We start from the raw sequence: 13,913 nt of genomic DNA, 5'->3' as shown, positions 1-13,913 counted from the left end.
TTAGTAGGAAGACAGATCAGCAAGCATCACGATAAGATCGAAATTTGCGATCGATGCTTGAGAACTTTTCGCGTGGGAAAGAAGATGAGAGAACAGCACAAGTGTTTTTGTTCCGTGAATGCAGAACCCGAAGATGTCATGCCGGAACCCGGAACCAAGATGAAATTTCAGAAACACCAGGCTCTTCTCCACCATCCCGTCGTTTTTTATGCCGACTTTGAAAGCTTCCAAGTTCCCATGACGTCTTGCAACCCTGATCCCTCTACCTCAAGCACAATCCAAATTTTTCACCACGAGCCTTGCAGTTTCTCCATCTACGGAGAAAAATTAAATGATGTCATCTTGTATTGCGGACCCGATGCGGCAAAACATTTTGTTAAGAAGATAGCGGAATGCGCGAGAGAACTTGCACCCAGCCTGAAAGGCTCTTACGTTTCTCCACCTGCTCTCACGACGGAACAACAGCGGAGACATGACACGGCGACAAGATGCGCGGAGTGTAACCAGACTTTCACCCCCGAAAATCACAAGGTCGTACACCATGACCACCAGAATGGATTATTCCTGAGCACCATCTGTAATTCGTGCAATCTTAAAATTAAGAAGTCGCATTTTGTTGCCGTGTTTCTGCATTACACGGAAAAATACGATACGCATCTGTTCGTCAAAGAGCTCTACAACATAACAACTCGAATCAGCATCATTCCGAGAACGAGCGAGAAGTATATTACAGTGAGAGTGTGGATCCCTCTCGAAGAAGAAGGAAGTGTGGAAGTTAGAATCCTGGACTCTTACAATTTCCTGTCCTCCAGCCTCGCTACTCTTGCAGCTCAACTTGGCGACGAAGATCTTGTGGCCACCAAACAAAAATGTTTTTCGGGGAGAGATGAGAATTTGAATCTGTTGCGTCGCAAGGGCGTCTACCCCTACGAGTACGTCAACGATTTCGACAAATTTGACGAGGCGGAACTTCCACCCCGGGGAGGCATTTTATTCTCATCTCACGGAGGACGTCTGTTCCGAAGAGGACTACGAACACGCTCGTAGTGTGTGGACAGCCTTCAATTGCCAAACTTTTCGTGATTATCAGTAGTGCAGGTGCACGGGTTCAACGTCAGAAAGTGGAGCTCGGTGGTGCAGAGCACAGTTTGGTTGCACATATTCACTTTCCCGGCACACAAGTACGACAGTGTCTTTGAAAATGTAGTAGTGCAGGTGTCCGGGTACTGAATTTTCATTTGGGGCTCGGTGGAGCTCGGTGGAGCTCGCCAAACCTCAAAAACTCACTTTCTCTCCACGTTCCGCGCCTTATTTATTGCGCTGACGATGTTTCACAGCGTAGAAAACAGCACCAAAACATCAAAAACTCATTTTGATTATTTGGAGCTCACCAAAACCTCAAAAACTTATTTTTATTAATTGAGGTTCACCAAACCTCAAAAACTTTTATTTTCTCTCTATGTTCAGCGCCTCATTTATTGCGCTGACACAACGTGATGAGTAAATAATGCAGTTTCTTATTCTTGAAGGATGAATGTACCTTATCGTAATTTTCCAACTCCGGCAATGTTTGTATATCGTGACCTTTGTAAACCTCTCTCTCGGGAACGATGTGCCACACACACGTGCGTGCACGCCTATATTGTGACGCAAACAAACAAACAAATAATATTTTTTTTAAGATTCCTGGCCCCTAACCCCACTTCCGGTCGCTATTTTGGATTTCCGAACATAGGTTCTATTCATATTTTTTTCTCACATATAGGCGTACGTGATGAATCCGCAAACAGATTTTTCCTAAGTCTTACTGTTTCCAAGATAACCCCACTTCCGGTCGCTATTTTGGATTTCCGATCATAGCTTCTATTCATACTTTTTCTCACGTGTAGGTGTACGTGATGAATCACCAAACAGATTTTTCCTAAGTCTTACCGTTTCCAAGATAACCCCACTTCCGGTCGCCATTTTGGATTTCCGAACATAGGTTTTATTCAAATTTTACTTACATATAGGCGTATGTGACGAATCCGCAAACAGATTTTTTCTAAGTCTTACCGTTTCAAAGATAACCCCACTTCCGGTCGCCATTTTGGATTTCCGAGCATAGGTTCTATTCATATTTTACTTACATATAGGCGTACATGACGAATCCGCAAACAGATTTTTCCTAAGTCTCACTGTTTCCAAGATAACGTAGTAGTGCAGGTGCACGGGTTGAACGTCCTCTTGTGGTGAGCTGAAGTGGTGAGCTCGCCTTAATGGATTTCTCTTGTAAGGCACGAGCTCTATTTGATGGTGCAGTGTTGCTAGCTCCTTACTTGAAAAAATCACCAAGGTTTTTGGGGTAACCTAACCTAAAGCAAGGAGCAGGCAACTTTTTTCTCGCAGTGTTGGCAACACTACACCCGAAAGTAAAGCTCTGTGGGGCTTGCTTTAATGGTTTGCTCTTGTAAGGCATAACCCCCCCCCCTATTTTCGGACACAGTATTACCAACATCTTACTCAAAAAAAATCACCAAGGTTTTTGGTCTAACGTAACCTAAAGCAAGGTTGCCAACCTACTGGTACTTTTGCCATAGTTTTTTACAAAAAAGAGAGAGAAGAGAGGGAGGGAAGAGTTAAACAACCGACAGCCTACCTACAGCTTTTTTTGTCTAACCTAGCCTAAAGCAAGGGGCTGGCAACTTTGCTTGAGGCTTGCCTTACAGCGCATAAAGCAATTTTTGCCAACCTACATATACTAAACAAGGAAAGCGGGCACTGCCGTAAAAGAGAGAGAGGGATGGATGGATGGCAACGCAGTATGTGTGTGCGTGTGTGTGTGTATAATATGTAGCATTATTAACTAGAGTGTGTTGGCAATTTACTTACAACTAAAAAAAAAATAGAGATGCCAACGTTGGTGTAAGATGAAGAGAGAGAGAGAGAGAGAGATTTATGGCTGGCAACAGTAACGAGCGAATGCGCCATATCGTAATTTTCCAACTCCGTATATCGCGACCTTTGTAAACCTTTTTCTCTCTCGGGGAGGGGTGATGTGCCACATACACGCACACACACACGCGCACGCACAAACAAACAAACAAAATAATAATTGTTGTTTTTAGGAGGCCTGGCCCCTATAACCTCGCCAGGGTGCGTGGTGCCCAACCAAAAATGTAAAAGTTTTCTAATGGCTGCGGTTATAGATTACCGCACCTCTGTAGAGTTTCACGTGTTTTTTTTTTCTCAAACTTCTTATATATTTTTTTAAAATTTTTTTACAGGGTTTATTAAAGTACATATTTGAGGAAAACAACGCCACCCATATATAAATAAACCCCTCAAACTAATACTAATTAGAATTAGCCTGCAAAATTTTTCTCGTAAGGCATTTTTTTGTAAACACTCTACCACCAACAGATTACATATAAATAAACATACCCCCCAAAAAAATGCGCTCCATGAAAAGTTGTCCTGTGTGCAAGGAAACCAAATCAAGCGCACATTTTGCAAGACATTGTCGCACCTGCGTGCCAGGCAAGCATTTGGCTGCCACTGAACTATGTTCCGGATGCAATAAACAGTTCACAATTGCGTATGTCAAGGAGCATAGGCTTCATTGTCTAAGCAAAAATACATCTGGGGACCAGCCTTCGACCTCCACCAAGAGGAAGGCAGAAGCAGCCTCCATCAATACACCACCCACGAAACGCGTCAAGCCTGTGGTGAAAGCGAACCAGTCTGCTTTCCAGCAGTTGTTAGAGGATTTTGTCATCACTTCGGAGGGCTCATGCGACGTGCGTAGTTTTTTGGAGAACGTGCAAGCCAAAATCATTTCCATCCTCGGCGATGCACTGGCTACGTACTCCACCAAATTCTACGCATCGCTACGTTGCCAGTACAAGAAGCCGTCTGATGAAATTTACAGCTTCTGCCACAACACCAAGGCGAAGACGCTGCATCTGGCAGATGTTGACAACCTCGAGGTCATCTACAACCAGTTTGCCGATGAGCTGGTGGCAAAACAAGAAGAACATCAAGCTAAAGGCTCGGGGGGTTCGCTGTGTGGCGAGCCTCACGAACTGTGCGTCAAACTTTGCAAGTTCATACCTCTCTCCGCCTCCAGCTACGTCCCCTTACCACCTACCATTGCGGCAAAGAAGGCTGTCCTGAACATTCAAAACAGTGACGCCAAGTGCTTTCTCTGGTCGGTGCTTGCAGCGTTGCACCCAGTTGAGCCAAAAAATAATCCAAAACGTGTTGGCCACTACCTACCCTATGAGGCAGAGCTGGAAGTTGCGATGGCTGGGATCGACTACCCGGTAGAGGTCCCGGATATTCGAAAGTTTGAGGCCCGTACACACAACCCTCGGTTGGCCATCAATGTTTACGGTCTCACTGACGAAAATGTGGTGTACCCCATCCGGGTGAGTGACGTAAACGTTGATGGTGCGCAGGAAATCCATCTCCTACTTATCAAGGACGAGACCCATCACCACTACACTCTTATCCGTTCCCTCTCCCGGTTGGTGTCGAGCCAGCGGAGCAAAGACAAAACCCACGTCGAGGTGTGTCGCAGGTGCTTGTCAACTTTTGGCAATCAAAAACAGCAGGACTACCAGCGCATCAGAGGTCCCAACATCGCTGCAGAGAAGCTCGCCAGCCACAAGATCTACTGCAATGCCAACGAGCCGGGTGTGACAGTCTTGCCCAAACCTGGCACCGTGGAGCGTTTCCACATGCACGGTGCCATGGTGGAGCACCCCGCTATCATCATCGCGGATTTCGAGGCCTTCCTCAAACCCCTGTCCACTTGCGATCCCGACCCTGAAGTTTCTTCCACCACCCCATACCAACTCCACGAGGCTTCGAGTTATGCATACGTTGTGGTGCGACGTGACCAGCACATTGCCCCCGAGCCCTACGTGTATCGCGGTCCCGACGCAGCCAAACACTTCCTCGAGAGGATGGTTGTCGAGGCCAACGAGATAGGGAAGGTACTGTTGGCCCCCAAATCTATACTCCCACTGTCCCCCGACGATCAACGTAGACACGACGAGGCCATCGCTTGCCCTGTCTGCGTCAAGGAGTACACCACCAACAACCGTAAAGTCCAACACCATGATCACTTTAACGGTAGGTATGTTGGTCCTTGGTGCAACGGATGCAACCTCATGGCCCGGGACCCGCGATTTATCCCTGTGTTTTTTCACAATGGCTCGGGATACGACTTCCACCACCTCGTCAAGCATCTTGGGTACGACGACATGCGAATCAACGTCCTGGCGCAGAACGAGGAGCGTTACATCAGTGTGAGCAAGTGGGTGCGAATTTCAGGATCACACTCCACCGTCGAGCTTCGCTTCCTCGACTCCCTGAGGTTCCTCCCGGCCAGCCTCGATGCTCTCGCAGGGAAGCTTAGCGACGAGCAAATGCTTATTACCTCCGGAAATTTTCCGAACTTGGACGCCGGCCTCTTCAAGCGTAAGGGAGTCTATCCCTACGAATACGTCACAGACCCTTCCAAGTTCGCGGAAACGACGCTACCTCCCCAGGCGAAGTTCTACAGTCAGCTGCGAGGGTCGAACATCACCGACGAGGAATATCACCACGCCCAGTCCATGTGGCGCGAGCTGGGCTGTCGAACTCTCGGGGACTACCACGACGTCTACCTCAGACTTGACGTGACGCTCCTCGCCGACGTGTTCCAGACGTTCCGTGCGACCGCAATGAAGATCTACAAGCTGGACCCCGCCTACTTCTACAGTCTCCCCGGACTGGCGTGGTCAGCCATGTTTCTGGTGACGAAGATCGAGCTGGAGCTTCTTTCGAACGTGGACATGATGCTGTTTGTGGAACGTGCCGTGCGGGGTGGAATGGTCCAGGTGTCGCAGCGACACTCGCGCGCCAATAATCACCACATGGCCACCGGCTACGACCCCTCACAACCGTCCAGCTACATCATGTACACGGACGTCAATAACCTCTACGGACACTCCATGATGCAGCCACTCCCCTTTAGAGGCTTCGAGTGGGCTGACCCTTCCAACTTCGACGTCGAAAGCTTCGACGATTCGGAACATGGGTTCTTCGCCGAGGTGGATCTTGAGTTCTCCGAGAAGCTGCAGGATTTGTTCTGCGATCTTCCCCCTACACCCGAGTTCAAGTGTCCACCCGATTCCAACCAGAAGAAGCTCGTCATGGATTTCGAGCCCAAAGAGCGTTATGTCCTGCACTACCAGAATCTCCGGTGGTTGATGCAGCGAGGGGTCACGGTCCGCGCAGTTCACCGCATCCTCAAGTTCGAGCATTCTCCATGGTTGAAGCCATATATTGAAGTCAACACCAAACACCGCACCGCAGCCACGTCCGAGCTTGATAAGGATTTCTTCAAGCTTATGAACAATGCGGTGTTTGGCAAAACTATGGAGAATGTACGGAATCGCATGGACATAAAATTGGTAACGAGGAAAGCACAATGTCGCAGGCTCGTAGCGAACCCGTTATTTAAATCGAGGACCATTTATAATGAGCAGCTTGCTCTGGTGCATATGAGGAAGGGTGAGGTAAAACTCGACAAGCCAATTTATGTTGGTGCCTCAGTATTAGACCTGAGCAAGCTGCACATGTTCGAGACGTACTACGACATATTACGTCCACATTATAGCCACAACATCTCGCTTCTCTACACGGACACGGACAGCTTGGTGTACCACGTCCACTCAGCCGATGCATACGGGGATATAGTCACGGCACCAGCTTTGCTTAACCTCTTCGACACCTCGGGCTATCCCCAGCCGAACCAGTACGGCATCCTGCCCCGAAACAAAAAAGTGCCTGGCAAACTCAAAGACGAGAAGGACGGTGATGTAATTCTCGAGTTTGCAGGTCTTCGCGCCAAGGCCTATGCCATCAAAGCCGAGGGCAGCGTTACCAAGAAGGCCAAGGGTGTCGGCAGACAGGTGGTTCGGGAGCATCTCGCATTCGAGGACTTCGTCGATTGCCTCAAGACCAGGTCGTCGGTTCTAAGAGAAGAACAGCACATCCAGAGCGTCGACCATATCATCACCACAAACAAAGTTAGAAAAATTGCCCTGGATCCCAACGACGATAAGAGGTGCGTCCTCAAGTGTGGTATTCACACATTGCCGTGGGGGCACTATCGCTTAGCAGAAAGCAAAACCTGCAACATATGTCCATCTTCAACAGAAGATTCATAAAAACAAAACAAAAGAAAAAAAAAAACACTTTGACTGTCATTACAAAAAACTTTGACCGTATTCTTAAATAACCAGCATGCCTATGAATTTGTTCGGTTTCAAAAAACAGATCATTATGGAAACCATACCAGATCATGAAGTCTTACCTTCCGTGTTACCTAAACTCAACGGTCTGTTGATCATTCACCTCAACAGCATTTGGACGAAACTGGATGACGATGTGGGCAAGATGTTTTATGTTTTTAATAACAATTTACATTTCTACGAAATTCCGATCGACGGGAAACTTCAAATCACCGTGAATCCGGAAAACGCAGGCGAAATCAAAATTTCTACCGGCAAGAACATTTTTCGAAACAAGCACGACAAGATGCTTCCTAACATTACGTACGATGTGTCCGCAGGAGATTATCTTTACATGGAACTCCTCGGAGATTACGACAAACTTATTCCTCTCTTCGTAGAATTACGAATCGTCTATCCTATTATAAATAACCGTTAACCAAAAATGCCTAACGACATTTTCGGCAACACCAAGCGTGTGGACCATGCAGAAGAGATTCTCATGTTGGACATTCGAGTTAAGAAGTTGAGGACCGATTTGATCGCTTTGCAGGAAACCTTAAACAAAAGTTTAGAGTCGGAAATCGCTACGCTCCAAACGCAATGTCTCGACCCCATTCTGAAAATCGATTCCGAACTGAAAACGCTCATAAAAAATTATGTCGACGTACCTTCTTACGACAGCGTTCAAAATATACAGTTGAGCGTGGATTCGCTTCAAAATGATTTGGCCAAATTACAGCAATTTCAATCGAAAAATGAAGATTTGGAAAAATTGAAACTCGAAATCGAAGAACGAACTTCCGCAATAGAAAAAAAATTCTCCGAACTTCAAACTGTGGTGAACGATATAGACGCAGAACGCTTGCACGTCGTTGTTTCCAAATTACAAGAAGAATTCACCAGCACGTTGGAAGAAATTAAATCCAAGTTGCAGACTTTGGAAGATACAATGATGAACCTACCATCGTCGGACGAACTGCAGGTCATCGGTAAAAGCGTCGCGAACATAAAAATTCAATTGGAGGCCTATCAAGATTTCGAACACATTCAAACCACCATCGCTACGCTTCAGGCGTCCTTGGAATTGATCAACGAAGAAATTAAAAATATTCACGCTGAAGCGAGAGCGTTGACCAGCATTCAAGACACGTTGAGCACGGTTCAGCAGAAGATCGAATATTTAGAAAATTTAAACGTCGAAACGAATCTTGCTCATTTTCATCACGTACTCGACAACATACAGGGTGACTTGGAATCGTTACGGACGAGCGTACCTTCGAGCGAAGATTTGGAAAAATTGAAAACGGCGGTGACGGCACTATCCGATTCGAACGACATCAAAAGTTCATTGAGCGATCTCGAGAGTAAAGTGGCCAATCTCCCCACCTCCAAAGAATTACACGCTTTGAAAAGAAACATATCTCGAATGCTGAAACGACTAGAAACGGAAACGGCGAACGTGGAACAGATTCGAGACGAACTTGCTTCGCTGGTGTCGATGCTGCCCACTTCGCAGAGCGTCGCCGACCTTCACACGCAGTTTACAGAGATGCGAATCATCGTGAACGATCTTACCGAGAAGAGCTCGAAATTGAATCAAATCGAGAACCTTCAGAACATTGTGGTCAACATCAGAGATCAAGTTGGAGTGCTGGAATCAACGCAGGAATCAACGCTGACCTCTTTCGGTGCCAAGTTGCAAGAACTCAATGAAAGCTACAAGCAGTTGAACGTGGAAGTGAAAATCAAACCGTCATTTTCTACCGTAACGGATACCATAGTCGAACATTTGTTGCCCGTACAAAACACGCTGGGTCAGCTTCACAGCAACCTCGTTAGCGTCGATACTAAATTCGCTAAACTGCATTCTCTGCAAGCCATCGAAATCAACAGTATACCCAATCAACAGAGAATCTCCACGTTCGTCGAAGGTAACAAACTGTACATGTTGCATCCTTATCATCCGTACTACAAGTTTCTCCTCAATGGCACGATTCAGATAAACGAATTTTCGTACTGGTCTCACGGTAGAAAAGCTAGCGTTCCTACCATGACTTTGATATCGAATCGTGGTGTCCAGAAAGCAGGAAACATTCCTTTGGCACGTTGGAACGAAACGCGCAACATATATGAAATACACGAAGACGAAGATCTCACCGTTTTCGACGTGAGTGCCGGCGATAAGCTGATCATTCAAAACACGAGCGAAGTGCCACCCTCTTTGAATCCCATCACGCTTGTGCTTCTCTTGAAACGTAATCTCTAAAAAAATGTCTAGGCAAGCCATCGTCGAAGAATTGCATAAACCTGCACGCCGCAACTACGAACGTTTGGCTGTGGTAACCAAGGGCATCGACGACCTCTGGCAAAGTGACCTCGTGGAGATGAGTAGCGGCAATTTGAAAAACGTGCATAAATTGAACAAGGGCAACAAGTACCTTCTCACCGTCATAGACACGTTTTCGAAATTCGCATGGGCTCTACCTTTGAAGGCGAAAACGGGAACGTGCGTCACGGAAGCATTCAAATTAATTTTTCGCGAAAGCGGCGGCAGACGACCACGGTTTCTGCAAACGGACAACGGTAAAGAATTTTACAACGCCGTATTCCAAAAGTTTATTCAAAAACACAAGATTCGACATTATTCGAGCTTCAGTCACATCAAAGCCAGCATCGTGGAAAGATTCAATCGAACCTTGAAAACACACATGTGGAAACGATTCACGCTTCGGGGAAATTACAAATGGGTCGACATCCTGCCGGAACTCGTCGACACCTATAATGAAACGGCACACAGAACAATAGGCATGAAGCCAGCTGACGTTACCAAGTCTGACGAGCAGCGTTTAATTTCTACAGTTTACTGTCCAAAGTACACGCCCACGACAAAAAAAGCTAAATACAAAATTGGAGACCGGGTGAGGATCAGCAAATTCAAACGCACCTTCGAGAAGGGGTTCACAAAAAATTGGAGCACGGAACTCTTTACGGTGGTTCGAGTTTTACCCGGAAACCGACACACGTATATAATAAAAGATAGTAGCGGCGAGATTTTGAAAGGAAGATTTTACGAAGAGGAACTCTCTAAAACAAAACACCCCGACACGTACCTCATCGAGAAAGTATTGCGTAGGAAAGGTGACAAACTGTTTGTCAAATGGCTGGGACTTCCGGAAAAAAGTTGGATCGACGCGGACGAAGTGATCTTGTGAGTACGTGGAACGTGGTGAAGCGTCTACCGGATCCGGAAAGTCAAACGAAGAAAAAGAACGGCGAGTTGCTTCCCGACAGCATCCGCTGTCTGATCGTAGGTCCTTCGGGGTGTGGGAAAACAACACTGCTCGTGGACAATTTTCTCCTCGCACCGAATTGGTTAAATTGGAAGAACAGGCACCTGTACGTGTTCTCGAAAAGTTTGGAGCAATCCAAATACCAGCAACTGATGAAGCTGTACGATGGTCTGGACATTGCAACGTTCGCCTCGGAAATAAAACCACTCGACGATTGTCGTGAAAATTCAGTTGTTGTGTTCGACGACGCCATCCTGGAAAATCAAAATGAAATTCGCAACTTTTTCACGCAAGGTCGTCACAAAGGAATGGATTGCTTTTACCTAGCTCAAACGTTTTCCAAAATTCCAAAACAGTTAGTACGCGACAATGGTAATTTCATATGTTTGTTTCGTCAAGATCACACCAACCTCAAGCACGCGTACGATGACTACGTAGGCGGAGACATGAACTACAATCAATTTTCGGAAGGCTGCTCTACTTGCTGGAACGGTGACGATTTCGGATTCACGACGATCGACATGACGAGAAAACCCAACGACGGAAAATACAGAAACAAAATCAACGACTTTCTAAACGTTGCAACGTTGTGAGAAACGACGTATATAAATAACGTCATGACGAAACGAAAAATCGAAGACGAAAATCTCAAGCTTCGCGATTACCTCGCGAAACGCTTCAAAGGTTGGAAATCCGAGAATCGCGGATTCTACGAAGAGAAGAAACGTCAGGATCAACCCGTGATCGATGCCATCAGCAGTCTAGGTAAAGAAATTAAAAGTGTCACGGAACAAAATAAAAATTTGATTAATGAACTCGTGCCGCTCGCAGCTAAAAGTTACACCGTACCCACGCCCATTTCGAGCATTCCTTCGACACCGTTCGAACTGAAGGATGCACCGGTACGACGTCGAGCCATAGGCAGCACGTCGTCGTCTTCGGATAAAATCGAGTTGGGACCTTTGGCACGAGACTACCTGAGCACGGGGAAGTTCGACAAGGATGAAGTGTTCGGATTGTATCCCAGCATGGAAACCAGCGAAGGCGGCGGTGTGGTGTGGAAGATTGGGAAATCGAAGGTGACCTTCGAAGGCAACGACATTAAAGTCAATTTAGGCGACAAGGATAGTTGGAACAGGTATCCGGGTACGGTGGGACTGTGGGAACTCGTCGCCAAAAAGCAGCCGAAAGATTACACCGACGAAGATTACCAAAGTTACAAGGAAATTCTGATCATGACGGATGCATTGTACCAGAACAACGACGCCTCGCAGAATAGGGTGAAATCGAGCAGCGGCGAGAAGTACAGGAATCTCATCAAACCGATTTGGAACCAGGTCAAAACAGGCAGCGACGTCAAACGCTACAACACGTTACCCAAAGAATTCGTTTGGGTGGACGACGTTAGGAAGCTCGTGGACCGATTGTTGGTGATAGCCGGCGAGGAGAATGCAGGCAACCGTAATTTCTACAACGAGAAGGTTGGTATCGTGGACATGATCAGCACGAAACTTTCCAACTTCATCGTGAACGACGACAAGGGCATAGGTTACCTGATCAAAATCATCAACACGCTGCCTCCGAAATTTTGGAACGTGGCCGAAGGAAAGGGACTCGTGAACGACATCATCAACAAGTTACCTTTCGAGATGCATCTACCTGGCTACCAGTACTGCGGGCCGGGTACCAAACTCGAGAAAAGATTGGAGAGAGGAGACAGGGGTGTGAATCCGTTGGATGCCGCATGCAAAGATCACGACATCGCCTACAACACCACGCAGACGGATCTGGACGCACGTCACGAAGCAGACAGAAAGTTAGAGCACGCAGCTTTCGAAAGGTTCGTGAGCAGAGACGCATCGCTGGGTGAACGGGTCGCCGCACTGGGTACCACCATCGCCATGAACACGAAACAAAAATTGGGGTGGGGTATATAAATAACATACAGTAAAAAACAACATGGCTTGCATAACTGATTTGCCACCCGAGCTACTATCTAAAATCTTCAAAAAGGTAGTTAACGGAGATGTTAATAAACTTGTGATCATGGCAAGAACGATGCCGGAATTTCGCATCCCTTGTGAAATGGTTCTCAAGGACCTTCTTCGGGAGATCAGCGGCCTGAGGTGCGGTGATCTCAACATTCTGCTTTCGGCTGCAGGGGAAAAATTGGAGGAGAGGTCGGACGAACTGTACGAGGCGATGCAGGGAAGAAGATGGTATACTGATGATTGGTACAAGTCTATGCAGGAGAAGGAAGATATCCTTACGCACATCCTCGCGTTTTCCGAAGCACGAACTTTCTTCCTCCGTTAAAAAAATAATAATATATACGTGTCAAAAAAACTTGATATATAAATAACACACATCATAAAAAAATAATCTTCGGTATATATAAATAACACACATCGTGAAAAACAATTAAATTTCTCTCTAACACTCTGACAACTGAAAAAATGGGTGATCTCCAAGCATTAAAACAAATGCTAAATTTGTCAGTCGAGTATGTAAAAATTCGGGAATTGGAAGTCGACAAACCTTACACGATAACTTCCGGTTCAATTGTTTCTACCCAGTATGGTCCCAAGGTACGCCTGTTGCTCAACGCACAATACAGTCTATTTTTACCAGATCGATACGCTAACATGTTATCCGACGAGAAGCTATCTATTTTAATCGAGAACAAAACTCGAATCGTGTACAAGGGGACAAAGGAACTTCTTGGCAAGAAAACGAAGCACGTAATAGAATTTGTGTAACGACTGCGAGGCCTTGAAAATATATAAATAACATACCGTAAAAAAACTACACAAGAAAAATCTCAGAATATATATATAAATAACATACCGTGAAAATAACACATAGAGCATCAACATGAAGCCCAAGGGTGTCGTGTACCAGATACCATATTCGAATCTAAAAAATCTAGGTGCTCTCGATGGGTTACTCACCAAGAAACAACGCGAGAAGAAACGTTCTTGCTTGTCGAAAGGACACGGAATGAAATTACTTCTCAGCACACCTCAATTGAAAAGATTGCAGCGTTCGCGGAAACAGCAAAAGATCGGAGGTTTCATATTCAGCATCCCGGCCATCCTGGCAGCATTGGGGGCCGTTGGAAGTTTGGCCGGCGGAAGTGCCGCCATCGCGAAAACCGTCATCGACTCGAAGAAGAACAAGGCGGAATTGGAAGAACAGAAACGTCACAACCTGGCCATGGAGAAGAAGGGGAAAGGTATAACCAAAAAACAAAAAAGCAACCTCGATGCTTTGAAGAAATATAAAAAAAAGAAACAGAAGCACTCACCAACCGAGACATTGAATCTCTGATCGGACCGTTACAAATCAAACACTT

Source organism: Lepisma saccharinum, chromosome 28, assembly GCF_977018435.1.
Source record: "Lepisma saccharinum chromosome 28, izLepSacc3.1, whole genome shotgun sequence".
Classification (NCBI taxonomy): domain Eukaryota; kingdom Metazoa; phylum Arthropoda; class Insecta; order Zygentoma; family Lepismatidae; genus Lepisma; species Lepisma saccharinum.
Note: the sequence above shows the minus strand (reverse complement) of the source record.